The sequence below is a fragment of the Struthio camelus genome, chromosome 18, assembly GCF_040807025.1.
Source record: "Struthio camelus isolate bStrCam1 chromosome 18, bStrCam1.hap1, whole genome shotgun sequence".
NCBI classification, from domain to species: Eukaryota; Metazoa; Chordata; class Aves; order Struthioniformes; family Struthionidae; genus Struthio; species Struthio camelus.
Genome location: NC_090959.1, coordinates 11768400 through 11790002, shown reverse-complemented (window position 1 = coordinate 11790002; position 21603 = coordinate 11768400). Strand labels below are relative to the sequence as shown.

Sequence of the window (21603 nt, the reverse complement as noted above, 5' to 3'; positions counted from 1 at the left end):
CATAAGTCAAGCATTATGACTGCAGAACTGAAACACTGGTGGTCCAGTCTCTTGTTGATCTAAGACTGCAAATGCTCTGAGACAGACTTAATCTGAGTGAAGCAGGGGCAGCTCTTACCTGATGGGGATAGGCTCTGCTCTCTCCAAGAACTTTATAAAGCTAAAAAAATCTTCTAAAGGAAGGAAAAAATCTAGCTAAAAATCTTCTTTTGACTCTGTCTTAAGTAACGTGCAGTGACAAAAATAACATAGCTAACCTTTAAAAGAACAATATAGTACAAAACGAAAGTATAGCCTGCTTATTTTCAAGATGATACTAACAAGAAGATATTTAGTTGCTATTTGATGGAAAATATAAGGCCTTTATAAAAGATTAATAATCTTTTCCTGTATGTTTTTTTTCTTGCTCAGCCCAAGGTGTTGCACGCCTGAGAGTTCTTTTTTTTTTTTTTTTTTCTTCAAATAGCGCTTGAATGCCTTACAGAAATCTTTGGAAACTTGCATCATGTAACAAGTTCTTTTACCTAATGTTTAAACATGTTCCAGAGTTGGCCTTGTGGCGATGCCAAATGAGTGTGAAAGAGGCAGGTGAAGTGTTGCAAAAACTTTTACAAAGCTGTAAGTCAGGAAATACAAAATAACCCAGTAAATATTGTCTTGCTGTTAGTATTATCTTGACAACGAGCATGACATACTGTTTCTTTAAATATCATTTGTTTTACACAGGGGTGCCTACATACATGCATGTGTCTAGTACCGAATTTTCTGTGAAGTCCTTACTAGGTTAAAAGCATTTGAGCCTGGAGCTGTGAGGGGTGTATTATGGTAGAGACCCATACTTGTGCCAGCCAAGGTCCTGCTCTAGTAAGTAATGAAGCAAGTTACTTGTCTGTACGCATGAACTTGCAGAGGGAGCTTGCTTTTGTGTAGTCCTTGTGTTAAATACTACAAAAAAGTCTGTAAATATTTTATTTTACTAGGATATGGGGTATATCTCTACTTGTTCTGAGGGAAAACTATGTTCACCAGGGATAATGTAACCAGCTTAGGTGTATGTAAATATTCTCAGAGTACTTGGCAATTTCTTTTTATGAAAAATGAAGTGCTTTTTGATTGTCCATTTAAAAGCTACTGAAGAGATTTGCATTCTAAATTGCAGAAAAAATAATGGGATGTCCTTTTCTATGGAAAGGCTTCTAATTAAAAACAGTGTGTAGCAGGGCAGGGGTGGAAGAGGACACGCAGAGTATGGTCATGTATGTTGGCTGCACTTCTTTCGTGTGATACACACCTCAGGTCAGTGAGTTTAATTGTTCATAGAAAGGATATTAACACTTTTACCAAGCCAAACAAAAAGCAAATTCATTAGCACCATGAGATAGTAATTACCAGTTCATCCACAGGTAGTTATGTAGCTAATGACCTGAAGATGGGAGTATAATTAAGGCCTTCACTCATGGGCTTCACTCAGTCTCACATCCTTTCCTATCTCTTCATTTATGTTCTTTTCATTAAAACTGTACAGATCATTAAGTCATTAATAACTGCAGAATGCAAATGCACTGAGGTAGAGTGAAGTTAATGTTTCCTTTGTTAAGTATGTTGCAGTGTTGGGGTAATAAAATGCTTTACAACTATTATTAGAATGGCTTTGTCAATGAAAGAAGCTCCCTCTCCCCCTCAAAAAGCAGTATTAAAAAAACATATAGGAATCTTTTTTCACTTTTGAATAATAAAACCAGCCACCAGTCAACGATGAGAATGAACTACTTTTCTAAAGGATACACTTCAAAATATTGTATTTTCTTAATCTTGAGATAAATAGCTGTTCCTAAAGGTATCAATCTTGCCATTTTTTCCTATTGCACTATAGGAAAAAAAAAAAAACAACTACCACTGTCTTTTCATGGAGATGGTCAGAACAACTACACTAACAGAACTCAAAACAGGAACAGAGGCTAGGCAGAAACACTTGTAAATTATTTTCTGCATAATACACAGCTTCATACTGTACCACTTCATATATTTGTTGGAGGTGGTTTTAGTCAAACTTGAGATCTGCTCTGGCCAGTTGAGGAATTTGTTAGATGCATTTTATTACCTGATTCTGCCTTACATTTACTCAGCTTCCACTTAACTCACTGAAAGCTTCTTGAGTTAAGAGCTAATTGCAGATCTTGCCACAAAAACATGTTTCAGAGCTGTTTGGTTTCCTCTTATTAAAAGCCCTTTGATGTCAGAAGACAGACTTGGGTAACTCCTAGAGAGAAGGATGGACCTGTAGAATGCATTGGAGGCTTGAGTTCAGTGTGCCACGTTTTCTCTGAGTGTCCTTGCCTAAGCCCCTGAGGGCCGTAATTTCAAAATAGCTCCACTTAACGTCCTGACCTCAGGAAAAATGTGGCCCTTTATTGGGAGGTTGTCTTATGCTTTAGGTGACCTTTAATCTTTCTCTGCCTCAAATTCCAATCTGTAAAACAAGAATACATGTTTCTTTTTTGCTTCATCCTTATCTAATTTGTTTAGATTGCACAGTTGCCCTATAAGTCTAACACGTTTGATACAGTGTGGGTTTACTAAGCTATTTTAATAAATATTTAATAAATATTTAATAAATATTAAGGTAGCTCTACAGTAGTTTGTTCTCTATGGTATGTTTAGGAATAAGGAAGCTACAGCTCCATCAACATCAGACACTTACTACAATATTGGATGAAAATATGCTAGGTAGGAGATGAAAAGTCACTGTTGTAAGAAAGTTTTCCTTGGTGGTAGAAAAGTAGCAAGAAGACTGCCCGTAGAGTTACTGCTGTAATAATAATATTGTAGCTTCAGCACTTTCTTTTATATAGCGTGACATGTCCAGGGTGTACTATATGTTGTTGTTACAAGCAGTTAAATCATTGAGGGACCAACAGTTCTCCCAGATCAGACTACTGGCCTTTTCAAGGCAGTTCAGTTACCTTTAAAAAATGACTGTACTTCTACAAGTATCATAGCAAGAAAGTTAATTAACAGGGCACTTAATCACATTTTTGGGCACTAATGCATCAGGTATAGATGTCATTTTCATTAATATGTTCCAGTATTTATATTTCTCAAGACTCTGTAGAAGTACTGTTAATGGACTTGAGAAGAAGAGATAATTTTCTTGCAGAACAGAGTCTGTGTGATTAAGTGCTCAGTCTCTGGTAACAAATGAATGCAACAACCTTTAAATCCTTTTGATACAGACAAATTAATGTACTTCTCATAACAATATTGCTGGAAATCTAGACAGGCCAGTGCATCTTTGTGACTTTCTCTGCGTGAGTCAGATTTACAATGCTGCATTGGAGAGAAAAAAGGGCTATGATGGCAAGTTGATAAACAAGTTAAAATAATATAATTTGCACTGTGTCATTTGTATGCTGTCAGCACACAGATAATTCCAAAAATTACCGTGGGTAAATCCATTATAGGTCTGCTAAGTACTGCTGCTGGGTACATTGAGTCCTGATGCCTCATCATGCTTTATACCCGATAGCAATTTGCCTGGCAGAGCTACATAGCTCTTTACTGAAAGATAGAAGTCACACTTTCTATTCCAGTAGTGCTGACATTTAAATTTGATGTCAATGTTACAGTCTCATCCTAATTTCAAAATCCCTTGTGCTAATAATGCTTAAGCCTTAATTGCACATTTAATCATAAGAATTACAGAATCACTCTGGCAAGTTAGACAGAAAAATTGCAATGGACATAGATACCAAAGCAAATCAAATAGGAAATACGAAGGAAAAGTAATTTTCTATTTTATAGAAAACTCATAAACATGTTAGTTTTCAACTAATGAGCACAACTGGTGAAACAGAAGATATCCCTGTAAGTAGCACCTTCAAGCTGCTAAATTTTGGGAGTTTAGTGTAACTGGAACATCTATAGTTCGTCTGTTTATCTAGAATCGCAAAGTGACTAAAAGACTTAATGCCTGCCACTAAACTCAAGTAATAGAAATTTTTTTTTTGTGTAGCTGGCTTTCTTTGTTTTGAAAGCTCTGCACAAAAGAGCACACCAAGGAAAGTTTCCTCTATTTGAAAGGGGAGAGAGATTTTAAACATGATAATGAAAATCCTTAGCCTCAAACAGAAAATCAGTCCTATCTCCAGGCTCTCTGAATCTAACACTTTGAAACTACCAATGAATTTGCCAAATGTCTACAGTCACCAAGGAAATAAATGTTGGAAAACTTACGAAATAATGAATTTAAACTAGAAGCTAAGACAGTTAAGAAAGTTCAGTATTAATGCTGAAATGTCACAACTGCAATTTATATATCAGTTCATAGATCTCATATGCTGCATAGCTTTGTCAAGAAAAGTCAAAATAAAAGAACTGTAGCCAAAGCCAATAGATATCAGTGTTACATCTTACTGTACCACATATTTTGTACCGAAGTTTCTTGACACAGTTAGTCTTTGTTAGGTCTGTAACGTTTAATAAGTGAAGCTCTTATTTCATAATTATGGTTCCAGCTACTACCACATCATCAGAAAAAACAGATCACACTTTTCTCAAAGGCTGCTCTTTTTTCACTGAAAAATGATTCATTCATAAAAACTTTGTTCAAAATTTTGAACACTTTTTATAAAGGACCATAAAGCATGCAACTGATCTGGAGGCTGACCAAAGACAGGATAAAAGGCGGGATTTCATCCTCTATTTTTGACAGCGGGAACAGGTTTGCTTTTGTGTCTAGATGAATTCTACAGTTTCCACTGAAAAATGGGATTCAACTCTCTCTAGTTTAAACCACCATCACAACTGAATTGCTACTATGAGGAAAAAATGACTACAAATCAAGATGTTTCTGGCAACAAAGACTGCATGCTTTTGGTCATAAACTGGAAGCAGAAAGTACTTTTTTCCCAGATCAAAGTCAAAGAGAAGCTCAAAGCACAGAGCAAACCTGGATCACAGGCTAAAAGAAATTAGATGCATCTTCAGGATATTTTTCAATCGTATTCAGACGCCTACGGTAACAGCTGAAGGGACCTCTCATAAGATAACTATCATTTTGTGTGTTTCTGCATCATAAGACACTGCAGTAACTAGTGACATTATAATGACATGTCCTTTTGAATCAAAGACAACACACTGTTGTATTGCATCTTGGGTCGTTAAATCTTGAAAAGCCCAGTGTATGGATGGCGTTCATTCTTTTCCACAATCAGGTGCAAGTCAAGTCAGAAAATATTGGAACCTCTGCTTCTGAACCTGTTGGTTTTCAGTCCTACTTGCTTTGAAATTAGCTATGCGTTGCTGGTCAAACCAAGCCGTTCCAACATAAACTGCCAAGCACCAGCAAGTCCTCTTTTACTGTCAGTAATTTCCAGCTGTTGACATCAATTTTACACTGGTTAAGATGGTGCTTCAGCATTTTCTTTAAGATTTTCATCTGTCTGCCCTGCTGCCCTCTTTCAGTTCACCAAATAACAGCTGATTTGGTAATCTTCTGAAATTTGGTGTCTTCCATTCCAGATATAAGACCAGCCCAGTGCAGTGTGCTGTAATGATCACACTTCAGCTCCTTAGAAGACTGCTATGCTCCAGAATGATTTCAGAAAAAAATTCTTCCTATCATGAATGCACAGTGTGGTAAGCAGATGAAAAAAAATCTCTCCTGAGCTGTATGTATTACCAGTAGCAAATCTGGATCTTTTGTTTGAACAGAGAATTTGATATTTTCAGACCTTTAATTTAATCTAGAGACCGATGCAATCTTGCGTCCAATCTTTCTTAAAAAAAAAAAAAAAATGATGCACTAATGATATTTGACAGTTCTTTGTTTAAGAGAACACCCTCCAATAATGCATTCCCAAAATAGTAAAAATTTTCATGACTACCATGTATTGCGGATTATGATGACTAATGACAAGACTGTGACACAAAATGACACACTTAATGTCCTTTCTTCAAGTTTATTAGGAAGCCATACCTCTCAAACCTGCTCTTACTCAGCTCCGTGATTTTCTGTGTGCGAGCATATTCGCTTCAATGGGGCAGTTCTCTGGAATAAATGCAGCTCAGTGTGCTGTAGAACTTCACAGTCTGTTCAACCATGTTCACAGAACAGTGCTTGGCCCAGCACCCTGCACCAGTCACGACAGTACAAGGATCAGCTTGCACCTTCTGCTAGGTGGTCCATCACAGAACAATCTCATGATGCTGTCACAACTATCCGTCTTAACTTGCTGTGGGTGCTTTCCTGGCTTGTTGATTCTGTCTCTGGCTGCATTCTTTAGAAACAATCCTTTCCTTCTCAGAGTATGTTAAAATCTCAAGGGTCCTGAGGGAATTTGTTACAAGTATTTCTGATATTTTCTTGGAGAACTGAACTTGAGCTGTGAAAGTCTGGGTCTTGACAGTTGTCAAACGTTTCAGTCAAATTCACTGTTAAGAAACAGGTATGTTCTTGTGTGCTACACCCTTCTGACAAATACCTCACTAGTCACACCTCTTCTGCATCTTAAGCTACACCATGAGTCAAATGGTACGCATTGGATTATATTCTTAAAAAATCATTCTAGTAGTATGCTACCCAAGATAGGATAACTTTTGCCATCTGTTTTTTTTTTTTTTGTTCATAATAATGAAAATGGCAACTTTAAAATTCTGTTTTTATCCTGTGTATTCCAGTTCGGCCAAAGGGATAAAGCCCTGAGAAACCAATCTGAACGTGGTAAAGGACTAATATAGATTGCTGAGGGCACATGTCTTAAGCAAACCACCAGCACACTGCATTTTCTAATGGATTTGTACATCTGTTCATGAGTTCATTCCCATGCATTTATTTCTTAATATTTGTCAGGTTTTTGCTGACTCTGAGTGTACCTCTCTTTTATCTGATCTTCTAACAGGTCTTTTATTCTCCCTGCCTAGCAGAACCTCAAAATGAAAATAGGTTTTATTTTGCTACCTGTCTAGCCCAGTGTTGCATACAAAGCCCTCATTCTAGATCCATCTTTTTCTGCCACTCTTGCTATCAAGGACCATTCACAAATCACTCTGCGCTCAGTTTTGCTAATGCTCATGAGCTATGAAGTCATCAGCACTTGTGGAGAAAAATCAGGTAGTCAGGCTCATTGTGTGTTCATTGTTTATGCATCAGTGGCCTGAGATAAAACCCCAGACAAAACATGACATCCTACAAGCAGTAGGATATCACATTCTTAGTAACAAAACACTTTGTATAGGACCTTTATTTTACCTTCCAAAGTCATGGCATGGGACCATGCGCACAATATTGAGGCATTAACATGCCTAGCAGCTCGCTCAGTTTGGTACCTATCTGGACACAGATATAGAAAAATATATTTAAAGTAGACACTACCTGCCTGATTTGTCTCCTAATTGTGCTTAGCATTTGCAGTGCTTACCAGCTTCTGAGAGCTGAAGACGCTCAGTGTTGGTAAGCATGAAACTACTGTCTCTCCTGTTCATGTAGAACAGATTTCCTGATCTGGGATCCTTAGCACCACTCAAAAATACTGAGGCCATAAGCTCACGTTTGAAGCTGTTACATATCTTACGTAAAGCAGATAAGACAGCCTATGTTCCTTCTCCAAAATGGGAGGAAATCTGAAACTGGACCTCCAGAAGGATGAACAGAGCTTGTTTTTCCATTCAGTTTTGATCTATTGCTGAGACCAGCCAGGCCAAAATACAGTCCAGTATTGCCCCAGGAAACAATACTTAACAGCTGTTCAGAATTTTGAAAAGCTACTGCATATATGCCATACAATTTTTTTCTGTACATGTGCAATATCTGATGCAGCCAGGAATGCTTCTGTGTCTCTTCAACATGCAGAGAGCTGCTCACAAAATCTAGACTTACTAGGCAGGTGTTCAGTGAAAATATCTCTGGACAACAACTAATATCTCCACTTCCTAGCAAAGGGAGATGTCTCAGATTTTTAAGCACATGGCAGCCCAGTTAGAGCTCCTGGGCACATACAATACTGTCTCACATTTCCATCTGGTAGCTCTGTCAGGTCAGACACAGAAATTCTTCAGAATATGCCTGGACGAAGTCTTCCAGCAGAAAGAAAGGACATATAAAAAAAGCACTAAAAGCACTAGGCTTATAATAGACTTGCATTGCCTCTTTTTTTTTTTTTTTTTTAAAAAGGCAACATCTAAACTTGACATAGTTCCTTACAGATAAAGGCAAAACTTTGTCTTGGTATTCTGGGGTGGTCTTGTGAAAAAAGCAGAATAAGTTTAGCTCCGTTGATTCCGTCCTAGAAGTCAAAAGCAAGGTGGAGAATAGACAGGTTCAGCATTGTTCTTATCCAATAATTATTCAATCATTGATAGAATTTTAATGAAGAGACTAGACTACTTAAAAATGCCAAAGGAAAGAGAATATTAATTATCACCTTGAAAATAAACGTTTTATTTGAAATACGCAGTGTAAACAAATAGAACTACATCTCTTCCACAATTAACTAGAGTAAGCTCTGAAAACACCTTTATGCTCTGCATCTGGCACTCTTGTGTATCAAACAATCAAATAACCCTTAAATCTCATCAAATGAACTCCCAAAGTCATTAGAGAGATAATAAACTAGGTTACAACACTTGTCTGGTATACAGTTAAATGTCTTTCACATATCTTTAAGTAGTTATTAATCTCTGAATTAGTTTAGAATACATTAACCTTCAAGGTAAATTAGATCAATCAAGAAAATGACTCACAAGACTAGGTCTGTCTATTTTGCTGAAATTTGGAGTATGTGCCAAGAATATAGCAGCAGGGCGAAGAAAGCATTCAAATGCAGTTTTTCCCTATACATATATGACATCATTTATCATGGAGAGAGGCTGGACATTTGTATTGCTCTTCTTGATACTTATGCATAAACTTGTTCCTTAAGACAAGAGGAACCAGTGATCAGACAAGAATAAAACGTTTACGATTGTCGTAAAGGGGAATTATGCTGTGAACACAGAATGACATGAAGCCCACGAAAATTATGTGTAATCATATCTTCACAGCTCAATTTATTTTCCACTCTGAGATTAGTTTTAGTCTTGTTTATTTTAATTATGAAACTGTCTGAAAAGCTTATTCTGTTCCATTCTGCATATGACTCACATATGACAGAAATGTGTGGACTATTCTGCTTCAAAATTACTTCTATCTTCAACTTTCTACCTTCAAATCTTACAGAAAAGAGGTATTTAAATATTCATGCAGGAATGAGCAGCCATTACAGTTGCTATTCATAATGCCATGCTGTGCATCCTCCAAAGATAACCTACAAATTCATTGTGCTTAGCCACTATTTTCCTAAAAAGAATATGAGAATATTAATACTGAGTAGCAAGAAGAGTAACCTGAAGTCAAGTGTTTTTAAATGAGAATGACCGACAGTAAAAGTTGTTTGTGGTGGTTTAAGCTAACATAATTAATCTTGCTTTTGCAAAATGCCATGCACGTAGTCAGTTATCCTGGCTTAGATGACAGATGGTAACTCACTAAGGAACAAACTCAGGCTCTGATGGTTGTGAGAACACAGCTAAGGATTTTAAGTGCAGATTTGGAATATAATATTTTAAATTAAACAATAACACTGATGTTAATTCACTGATGTGACGTGATATATCCTATAAGAATACAGTTAACTATGAGAAGTGTTACAATAAGTGCCCTACCTCTCACTGTAATAAGTGAAGCACAGCTTTGGTGTATAAGTCATATCCACACTGAAAAACTGAAGAAAACAGATACCTTGAAAGCCTTTCCTTCAGCTAGTAAGGGGATTATTATATTAAAACTTCAAAGACTGCAGTTTGCCTTGCCATCAGAATATCTAGAAGCATGAGATTTACAGTGATGAGAGATGACATATTAAGACTCTCTGTGCTGCTTTTCAAATGGATGAAAAATCTAAAGCATAAATCAAACCCGTTTTTAATACCAGCATAGTGCGTTCCAAGGTAAAAGAGAACACAACTAGAACCTGCAAAAGGAAATCTGAGAACATAATGTAAAGAAAATAATATTGAATATGGGCTTTGGTTTTGTGGCTACTGGATGCCCTCAATTTAGGGGAGCGTTTTGCTGGATACCAAACTTCCGAAATATTGTTTCAGTGATACTACTCACAGACTGGAATTACACATACACTTCAAATTTTTGCTGGATCAGACAAGACTGAATGTGCATGCTGTAATTAAAAATATGACGACTGTTTCTTAAAAACAAATCAGTTTTAATTGGTATTTTAATTGAAACCCTATTAAATACAGTGATAAATTCTGCCTTGAGAGATTAGTAAAAATCCTGACATCTACACAACTCTTTACAAAGCTCTGAAAACACTGACTAATTCATACTTGCAATAGCTGAAAGTCAGGTAATACGTTTAGCTAATCTGAGATGGAGAGAAGGTAGAACAGAACAGAAACTCTTCATAGGAACAATTTTAAAATAGGAGACAAATTAAACATTTTCAAAAGCATACTGGTTTGGTTAAATGCTCAGAAAATGAGAAATCAAGCTTTTTGATACTCTCACGCCACCCAGTCGAAATGCACAGCTACTGTTGTAGCGAGTCAGAATTCACGTTACCCTCAGCCTTCAGCTCCAGAACACCTCTACATTGACTCACCAGGAATTTATAGACAGCAGTGACTACTGAATCTGTTATCTTTTACTGAAGCAGATATTCAGAGGCAGAAAATAAAATGAAAGTATTTTCTCTCCTTTCTTCCTGCTACTTGGTGACAAAGGAGAGAGAGGCAAATAAAGCTAAAGGTATGGGAATACAAGCTCCTTGTCCCAAACAGTTATATCTGAAAACAAATGCTACAAACTTGTACTCCCATTATGTGGCTTCATCCGTCACAAAAACGGAAAGCATTGTCAGTGCTCTTACTACCTATCTTCCCTGGAGGAAATCAAGGGGTTTGGATTTTCCAGCTCTGTCCTACTGGCATGTAGCACTTGGCTCAACCTCACAGCGTACAGCATCGAATCATGACTGTAAGACACAGATGTTCCTGTAATCCTAAACTGGATTATGAGACAACCAGCGAACTGGGAACTAGGACATGATAGCTGCTTAAACGCAGTGCACACAGCTTTCAGCTGAACAGTTCATGCACAGCTCTGGAGTACTTTGGATGCTTTACACTAATTCTTGGGTTTGGGGGAAATATCAGTACATAGCTTTACAGAAATACTTGGACAGGGAATGTAACTTCTCTAGGACCAAAGGGTTTATATTTTGTTTTAGTGAAGCCTCTAGTACCACTTGGATCTTTACGTAAAAGGTATTCAGCTTTTTAAGTTTACCTGAGAATAGGTGAATTATTTTGACAATGAAACTAAAAAATAAAAATAAAATAAAAATTCTGGAATTTAGACTTCTGCTATCACCAAAGTTTACAACTCTCATTGTACTCAGAAGAACATGCTTTGTGTGCCTGAACACTCATCTTTCTTAAACTTCCATAAACTACTTCAGATAAGGTATAACATGACCTGAACCTTCCCTGAAAAGTAAACCTTGACACGTAATTAACTCTCTCTCTCGCCTTTAATGACTGCTGTACATAGCAGGCTCTGGCCAAATTTCAGAGGCATTCAAATTTCAAGGTCTTCCAAATATACTTTCAAATTCAAAATCAAACTTTTCTAGGTCCAGATAAACAGCTAGTTGAAACCAGGACAACTTCATACACTTTACAATTTCAGCTAAAATAAACTGGATATTGTCACAGCTTTCTCTGGCTCTAGTCCCTTCTGATACTGTTACAACAACCAATAGCCAATAATTTCCCTCTCCTTAGCGATTAAGAAATGATCATACTTTTCTGTTTTAACATTTTGCAGTCACTAGGGATAGGTGTTCTCAGCTGTCATCATTGCACTGTATGCTGCTCTGAAGAGCAGCGAGACAAGCATTCCAAACAGCTATTTCATAGTAAACAGAGGTGAAATATGAGTAGCTTTTTTTTTTTAAAAAAAAAAAAAGTAGGCAGAGAGAGTGGGGAAGAAATCCATGCCAAGAGCTGCTAAAAATTCACTTTTTCACCTGAATAATTACTTGTGATATCCTCTGAAATACCACTGTCACTCTAAGGGGTTTATCATTTGAAGTGGCATTTCCACGGTAGGCAGCAAACTGTGACTGTAATCCCTTCCAAGCTTTTAAATGCTCTCATAAAGCTCAATATCAATGACCAAGGAAGGAACAGTTGTAGATTTTACTGTATTCTTCATCTCATTATTCTTTATAAAATGGCTGTGTCCTTTCCTCTCACAGTAATGCTGCCTAGCCTACGGACTGTACTCCTTTCTAAGCCACAGGAAAGAAAGGAAGTATGGTGAGTAACAACTTGTGCTTTTTGAGATCTATCATTTGGGTAAAACAATAATTAAAAAAATTACGAAATTAAATTTCAGAGAAGTAAAGATGTATGCTCACTTTTTTCAATTTCAGGTTTTGCCCATTCTCTTAAGAGTTAAGATCACTTAGAACAAAATGCAGTAAATCAGTATTTCTCACAGACTAGTAGCTTTGGTGCTGGTCTTGACTCAATTGTAGTAGAACATCCAGGAGAAAGTTTAACTGTGTGCTTAAAGCAAATCACATCCAACTTTTGCAGGCTATGAGTTGAGGGCATTCTCTTCTGCTAATGCAGAGATGTTTGCATGTCTGGTCTTACATTCACCACCTTATAGGTGATGGTAATGTTTTTATGTTTAATCCATTTCACTTCCGTCCTCTAATCAAATGTGTGCCTGGGGCACCTGAATTATGGTTTAGCAGACAAGGGTCAACTCTCTGCAAAGGACAGAGAAAAGTGGGGAAAGTGGGCAGGTTGTTGAGGATTTTCATGTTCTGCACCTGTGATAGCTTAGGATCACAAGCAAAGGTGTCCATTTCAAACATAAGAAAGGCTTGAATGTCCACAAATCTCATCTGTTGTTCCCAGCTACATTAATAAGAGCTATTACCTCTCTCTACAAACTAAAATTCAACATGTAGGCAGAAGGAAGAATTTAGGGAGAACTCCACAGCTTTCTCTGCATGGGAGACAAAGTCCCAAACTCCACGAAACTTCAGGACTTTCAATGGAGGCACTAACACCAGCACAACATCCCAAAAGGCAACACAGGAAACAAAACTGAAAATGATTTTCATATCATGTTTACACTCCTAAGTTCACACACATGGAACTTGTATAAGCGCAACATCAATGAATTCAGGAAATCGACACCAGTATACACAAAACCAAGCTTAGGTGCTTTTCCAAAGCACGGGCTGTTCTTCCACGTGTGCTCAGAACCTGCTAGAACGGAACGCATTAATGCACTCTGGACACGTATCAGTACTTCTCTTTTCTACAAAATACAATATAGAAAGTTCAAGTGTTGCTAGTGTGACCTTCTCACAGTAGGCTGCAAGTTGGTTCTTAGATTTTTCTTACTCAGTTCCTTCCCGAATGCATGATAACAGCCACGATACAGAAATCATTCTATTATATGGAAATTTACAACTCAATGTTTGCTTTGTGCCTTAAATAAATAAAACCCTGTTCCCATGTAATTATGCAAACTACTACAGTTCATTAATTCAGTTTTAATTACATAAGCAAAAGACAGTAGCATTTTCAAAGCTGAGCTAACTTTCTCCTTTCATTATACTGATTAACAAAATGGCATGTGACACACGGTTCATATACTTCAGCTAGGTGAAAACGGGGTATTGATACAGAAGAGAAGTAACTTTGTGGCTGTACAGATAGGATACAGAACAAGCTTAGATGTATATACTAATGAAGATGTTACTGGAAATAGCTGAGATTTTTCATAAAAGCTACAGGCACTTTTAGAAAACATCTCTTGTCAGCTCAACTCAAAGTCCATTACAGTTAATAGAAATTGATTTCATTTGGCTCTGAATCGATCACTTTTTCATCTTATGTTATTTTAATTGCATGCTTTACTGTTATTTTCCAGTTTGTGAACAGCGTTCATTACCTTGGCATCTACACACCTCCATAAATTGAAAATACCTTAAAAGCTTCTACTGTAAACGCATTATGTAAAAGCATTAGTTGTAAAAGCATTAATTGCAAACATCTTAGAAGCTAGAGCTCATCATGTAAGTGAGAGCCTGAATAGGTATCTTTTCAGTGTGCTAGGAAGCTTGCCAAATCATTCTCTGGAGGAGTGTGAAACTAGCAGCACTAAACCATACCTGGGACTGATCCAAAGCTCACTACTAATGCATGAGACCTACTGTGAAATAAGAAGCAAAATTTGTATTCTCCCTTGCAGCATAAAGGATAAATTAAATAAGTTATAGAAAAATTGCTGTGAAAGATTTCCTAACCGCTGTATCAACTTTGACATCAAGAGGAAATTCACCTTTGAAAGAAGAGGGAACTGGAACCAGCATTTAAGAAGAGGAAAAGAGGCTGTGACCTTCCTCCTACATGTCCTATTTGGTATAAGGAAAGCTTTGTGAGCTATTCATATTTGACATGAAACTCAGGAAGTTCTTGAGATAATTCCTATGCTAAGCATAAAGTACTCTTGTGTTGTCATAGCAACAAGCATCAGTTGAAACTTGATGATATTAAATACATGTTCAATTTGATATAAAATGAAATGCAATGTTATTTGATTAGATGTTTGTCATATTAAATATAATAGCAATAAAATTGCGTGTTAAGAAGTTTTAGCCAGTGACAATGAATAAAAAGCCCGATGTGAAATCCTTGTGTTGATGTCACCGACAAGAAACAGCATTTTAAATACATACAGCTACTTAGCAGTCTATTGTCTGGAAAAGTAAACGATGCTCAAACTAGATGTCAAAATGAAAAGCACCAATTAAGTGTCATTTACATGACATATGATGGGTATATGGGTGAAATGCAAAATATTGACTGCTCAGCATTAAAAATAATATGTAATTTCCATGTTTCATTTCAGATAAAGAGAGCTGCCACAGTAGTAAGCAACAATGTCACATAGGTAAAATATAGGTGTTTGAAACTTTGTTATATATACATATATTCATAGCAGAACCTTCAAACAGCCAACAGGCTCTATTAAAGGCAGAATCTGATAGCTACAGTATCCAAATCAAAAGTAGCTATAAATGTGCACTTTGTACCTCCTAGTTACTTTGTTTAAGAATTTAAAAAAAAAAAAAGTTTTCTATAGAGTGTCATATACCCTGCTCACCCCATGGTACTTTGTACCTGCAATAGTAAGGTGTCAGAGAAGGGACTTCACAGGCAAATATGAGTGCTATAACATACTCCTTACAAGACTTTGGTATGGATAAATATCACTACGCTGTCACTCACTACATCACATAGGAACCAACTGTAAGAAGGATGATCTGGAGGAGAATCACCGCAAAATCTCTCTAATAGTGACGCCACAGTAACATTCGCGAGCTGTAGCACCACTGTATATCACTACTGCACAAAGCTGGAGGGGGACAGAGAGCAGAAATAAAAACATCCTCAATTTTAGCTTCATCACGTGTTGTAAAATAAACTAACTAATAAATTCTAAGGTTGATTTTGCTTTTGTGAAGTCAAAGATCAGGGTTGCAATAAAACGTGTAATCAAGGCCAAAACTCTTCTACAGTGAAGTCTACCTTGCTCCCACTTTTTTTTTTTTTGTTTATTTGGGGCTTTTTTTTTTTTTTGGTAGTGATAACTTTTAACATTTGCATTTGTCTGCACGTGCACTGTAGCAGCATTTTCTGCAAGGAACATCATAGTGTACCAACATTGTGCCATCTGCTTATGTACTACATGTATTTGCCTACTAACCTTTGCTTCAATAATCCTTCAAGTTTTACTCTCTACTAAGGCGGGAAAAAGGCTGGGGAAGAGAGAAACAAGTAAAGGAAAGGCTGTAGAGCTGAGAGAGACCTGCCTCTGTGCAGCATCTTGGCCACAGCATGAAGCGATCAGTTTGCTAACATTTCTGTACCTGCAGAACAATTACAGGTACAGCAATGACTAAGCATGACCAACTACTGAGTTTGAGGCACATGTTTTGAGTTAAGAGAGCCTACCTCTTCTAATTGCTGTTTCTTTCTTGTAAATTATATGCGGGAAGGAGGGGAATTGCTAGGATTTCCATCTGTGGCTAACATCATTCTTGCTTCCCTCACCAAAAGTCAACGAGTAAGTGCTATCCTGAACATTTCGGACATGCACATTGCTCTTCTTTTCAAGAGCGTGAATTATCAAAACTTGTCTTAGGTATAACATAAGTGAACAACATATACAAACGGTTCTGTAGCACCTACAAAAGAGGGAGCAATCTTAAGTTTAAAATTTTCCTGAGGCTGTTGGAAAGCACAGACACGTTTAACATTTGTGCTGGGAGACGTCTTCAAAAGAAAAATCGAAGCTTTTAAGGATAAGCTTTTAATAGTGATATTAAGCAACTAGCAGGGGTGCGGGAAAGAGCTTTTACAACAGAGATGAAACTGGAAGTTTTATTAGTTTCTCTGAAGTGCTAATAAAAAAAAACTCTTGGGTATAGACCTACCACCAGTCCCCACCATTGTATGTCAAGATTGACAATTGTAAACTGGGTTGATTTACTGCTCTTGTGTACCCAAAGGCAATCAAGTTTTATACCTGTGTGTTATAAGTTGTTCTCGGTCACTGACTAGCCCTTACCAATCAGTTTGCCTTCCTTCACACGTTTATCCAGAATCCTAATAAATAGTAGAAATTTTAACTGTACATATTAACAATTGTAAATAGTCACCTTATTTCACAAGAGCACAATCCATCTGGTATGCACAATCCTTTTCGTTACGGTTAACATGGCAAGGAAATCATCCAAACATGCATGGCTATGATGGACTTCTTTACCACGCATGAAGGAAGTAAAACTTAACTGAAATTTAAAAATCCACGGAAGAGTGGCTTCCTTCACTTGTGTCAAACTGTTAGGAAAAGACACAGGAAGTTTTCCTAATAGCATAAGGAAAGGGCCAGGTGTTGAAATGCAGACTTGGCAAGTACATCACTCCATCATGTCTCTACAAGTGGTGACACTGCCAGAGCAGACCACAGTGACTACCTGAAACAATCCTTCGATGAATTCGCACAGGGACCCTCTCCCCCACTACTCGGCATTCCCAGCTACTAGAAAGCAAAGTGTAGGGGAGCCCTGATGAGAACTGTAGTTTATAAATTGACATCCAAGTCACAAAATACTAGCCAGCTTCAGAACGAGCACAGAAGAACAGTGAACAAAAGATTTTCGTGAATGTGAAGTAAATGGTAGGGTTTCCTTTTTTTTTTTTTTTTTTAAAAAGTAAAATCAAAAGCTGGATTCAGTCCCCCTTAACTGTAAGCCTGTTTTATTTTTTGCTGAGGGAAATCCTTCACAGCCATTTATGCCTGTTTTGTGCACTGCGGTCTGTACAGTCTTATCATCAGCTAGCATTTAATTACAGAAATCATTTGTTTTTCTGTATGACTCATGCAATTAATATAGAGAGAAACCTGGTTGTAAATAATTTCTATCAGGCCTTATCTTGCCTACATACACCCACATTTTTTTTCCTTTCATGAATCAGACTATTAGAATAACATTTAATAAATGATCTGAACCACTGACTCATGCAAACCAAACCACTTAAATTCTGTTGCTCCTAGAGAAAACATGGCTCCAGCATTCAGGATTCAATCTTCCTGCTCTTTGAAGTGATAGTTAATACCACAAAATCATTTACATTTCTGCTATACACCAACTCCTACAATTATCAAATAATCATTAAACAGATATTTAATAAAGAGTATAATGACAGCTGAGTATCTTCTATATAAAAGAGACCAGAAGTAATGAAGGTTCCACTGGTAAGTTTATGCTGGAGATTATCATGTGGAAAAAAAAATACATTTTACATCAGCTAAGAAAATAAAGAATCACAAACAAGCTCCTGAAAATAAAGATTTGTGCCTATGCTTCAGAGGGTTTCTGTCAGGCTACTTTGAAAAACTGGTAAGCTAAATCTCCATGACACCATGCACTGAAATAAGCTGTACTTCAGTAGCTGCTGTTTTGCTAGCTTATCTGCTCTAATTGCTGCAACTAAGTGAAAAGACAGCCTCTGGTGACCCTATGACTTGCAGAACAAAAGCTGTATGGAAGAATGTATCTTACTAAAAAAAAAAAAATGAGCTGACTGAATAGCCAATTTACTTACTCAAGGATCACTGGCCAATCCCTCTAAACAACACTCATATAGTAAAATAATGCTTAACACTTTTATGGCGCATATCATCTTCAAAGTGCTTTATAAATGCAAATCCCATGACAACGTAGAGAATGACAGTAAACTATTAGCACTCTGTCAACGATATTAAAAAAAATGTATATTTTCAAGTGTAGCTGAGCGATTCATGACATGTACAAAGGTTCATAGGGGAGCAAAGCTTTTTGATGGAGCATTTTCATGGTTTATATTTATGATGTCTGAACAAGATAACCGCAAGGCAAACATTATTAGAGACAAGAGAAATTTCCAATCTACAGAAAATAACAAGTACTTACCAGGTGGGGAACCATACAGAACAAAAGTCAACTGAAGAACAACTCCATACATTCACGAAGCAGGAAGAAGGTTATAAGAACAAAAATGAGGTCTCTGGGAAATATTTTCAAGCAACTGATAGAGAATCTGCATGTTTCTTCCTTTTAAGCTGTCATTGTGGAAGTTAAATATGCTCGATCTGCAAACACGATTTTCCAAAACATATAAACAAACTGGACACTGCATATGCAAGCACACAGCTAGATTTACAAGGCTGCATTGACACACAAGTTGCAGTAAGGACTAAGCAAATAGAAAAGTATAAGTCATACACACAAAAATACAGAAGCCACTAATTCAGGAAGAGCCTAGTGAAGTGACCTAAAATATATCAGCACCATGACAAACAAAGAGAGATGCTGGATTAAACAAAAAAAAGCAAAATAAATACCAACAGGTAAAATACAGCACCAGAAAAGACAGACATGAGATGATTTTGCTCCATCTTTAAACTCAGAAGATATCTCTGGCATTTAAAAAAAAAAAAAAAACTCTAACAATCATCTTTTTCCTAAACAGCATAGCTGCACATATGGATAATTCCATTTTTAGGATATAAAAGAACAGCAGGAACAATGCAAGTTCGGCACCTCACCAGCATTCTCCCTTTGGGTTATTCACTGCACTACAGTCTTCATCTTCCTTCATAGCACCATTGGCATCAAATGTTTAAACCTTACTACCTTACTGCCTTTTTGTTTTCTTTAAATAAGCCATGTCCATACTATGGCCTATTTGGAAATTACTATCATTTTTAAATAGCCAAAGCCTGTAGGCAACATGGCCATGCACGTGCTCAGAACAGTAAAGCTGGCACAAAGATCACACTTAGGAGAGAATTTTGAAGCGCTGGCAACCAATTATGAGAACGCAAACACTGAAGACAAAGTTCCACTTTAGTAAAATGAGCGCCAGCTGTTGCAGCCTAGGCGCGGGCTTAGCATAAAACAGGCTTCTCTGGTACTTTATTGCCATCTGCTGGATGCTTCTCATTACAGGTCTAACTCCACCACTAGCTCAGTTTTCACCTGGGAAAAAGTCTTTATCTGGTTTATAATTTTATCTGGTTTATAATTATACAGACAAATGTGTTGGAAGGATTTTCCTCAACATACCAAACAAATGGCTTGGACGTGCAGATAAAACAGTGATTCCTAAGATCGTAAACCTGCCCTATTTAAGTTTCAAATTGCACTGTCCTGGAAGACAGTTTTGAACCAAGCACTAAATCTAGCAGGGTAGGCTAAGGCCGAGCTGAGCCACCTAAACCCAGAATACTTGCTGCTACCAAATCATTGGCCGCTTTATTCTCCATTCAGTGCCTAGAATTGTAACCCTGGGTCAACCTAGAACTGCTCTGAAGTAGTTTAGCACCAAACTCCTGCCTAAATTTAGGAAGTTATGTAGAGGATTTTTAAATTATGTAAAGGAACATCTCTCTCTCTTTGAAGATCCAACACACTTGATTTGCTCCAGCCACTGGCTGGCAGATGTACTAACAGAGTTACCATAGCTCCCAAATACCCACATTTTATCTAAAAGAGTAACTAAAGTATTCACAAGTAAGAAGTAACTTCAAGTCTTTTCTGAGGCACAGGTTTGGCTTAGAGTCACAACTTGTTAGAAACACAAGTTAAAAATTAATACAGCCAGGGCTATGATACTTGTACACACATCTAGCTGGAAGCATATTAACCGCAGGGACTCTATTAAAAAGAAACATAGGCAACTCCAGGGCTAGGATGAAGTTTAGCACAGCTTTTGAGAATCGCAGCCTTCTGTTGATTTACACTGTAATAAAAGTACTTTTGTTGAGGTATTAGATTCTTACAGTGAAAGACTCTTCCTTTATGGATGTGTTAAACCATATATACAACACTGAAGAGCTTGAGAAGAATTCCAAATGTTAAAAAGCTTCAACCATTTAAACAACCATTTAAGTTACAATGCTGTAATTCATTGTTAACAATGCATTAGTGAGATCCTGCTGAGATGTACTGAAAATCAAGTTCAGTATATTATTATTCAGTTACAACATCAGCAGAGCTACTTCAATAACACTTCCCTATTCCCATGGTTTGAGGCAGAGATACTGCACAAATGAGACAGGATAGGTAGGAATAATTCATTCTATAAAAATATATTCATCTCAAGCTATGAGCATTTATAGTATAAAACAATGATTGCAGATTAATATTTGGCCAACTGAATTATCTCTGCCCACACTGTTCCGGAGAATACCTTAAAAAGATTATTAAACTATGCTAAAAGTTCATTTAAAAAAGTCATACTGAACAGTTATTTGCATGGAACAATATATTAATCAAAGAGGGCAAATCCAAAAGCAGAAGGGCTACAGTGAGACTGTGTATCATTTTTAAAAGACCTAAGGAATCAAGAAATTAAGACAATTTAAAAAAAAACGTAGTCACCAACTTCACATAATGATGGAGGCATAGTTCCAGGGATGGATGCTGACAAGAGCAACATAATCTATGAACAATTCTGACACTGATTTGGTACATAAATTTGGACTTAGCATTCATATTTAGAAACTGGTGTTCAGGAAAATTAAAAGAGGTTAAGACTCACCATTATGACTTACGACATCTGTCACGATTCCAACAAAAAGTAGCAAATGACTGAACAGACTATGACTCCAAAAGCACTTCTTCAATAAAACGTAAACGTTAAGGATCCATCCTTTCTCCCCTGTCAACTTGTTGCCACTTTGCGCACTGAGCTATCAGTGTTTCTGTAGCTGTCTGTCAAATGACTGAGGAACTGATCTCTCTTGGAAAAAAACAGAACTGCCCAGGGTGGGACTCAATTCCTTTACCCAGTTTATTTTTTGGCCACAAAACTTTTGAGCTAAGATTGAGAGAAAGACAAAGGATAGATTTAACATTTCCAGAAGGGGCTGCTTGGACCAGTTAAGCAGCATGGTAGCTGAGC

The 21603-nt window shown here is 37.1% G+C and overlaps 1 long non-coding RNA gene across 1 annotated transcript; it reads left to right on the top strand.

The window, feature by feature from the left end:
- Nucleotides 1-774: 774 nt before the first annotated feature.
- Nucleotides 775-21600, top strand: LOC138061470 (uncharacterized). Its single transcript, XR_011135247.1, has 3 exons — nt 775-864; nt 5521-5637; nt 12318-21600. It is a non-coding gene; the product is annotated as an uncharacterized lncRNA (long non-coding RNA).
- Nucleotides 21601-21603: the final 3 nt, after the last annotated feature.